Genomic DNA, 236 nt, shown 5'->3' with positions numbered 1-236 from the left:
AAGGATGATGTCACTTCCTTCTGGATCGATCGCTCCAGTTTCCTGGTAGCAGAAGAGGGGAGGTTTCGTTGCTGCTGCACTTGCTGGCTGAGAGCTCTCTTCTCTCTCCATCTGTGTGCCTCTCCCCATGACTCTGACAGCATCGCGTGCTCTCACTCTCAATCCTTCTTCCCACAATTCACACACAGTCTCCTCAGAACAAGGATGATGTCACTTCCTTCTGGAGTGTGTCGGGG

This window comes from Alligator sinensis, unplaced genomic scaffold (assembly GCF_000455745.1).
Source record: "Alligator sinensis unplaced genomic scaffold, ASM45574v1 scaffold437_1, whole genome shotgun sequence".
Lineage (NCBI taxonomy): Eukaryota > Metazoa > Chordata > Crocodylia > Alligatoridae > Alligator > Alligator sinensis.
The sequence above is the reverse complement of the archived record's forward strand: the minus strand, read 5'-3'. Positions refer to the sequence as shown.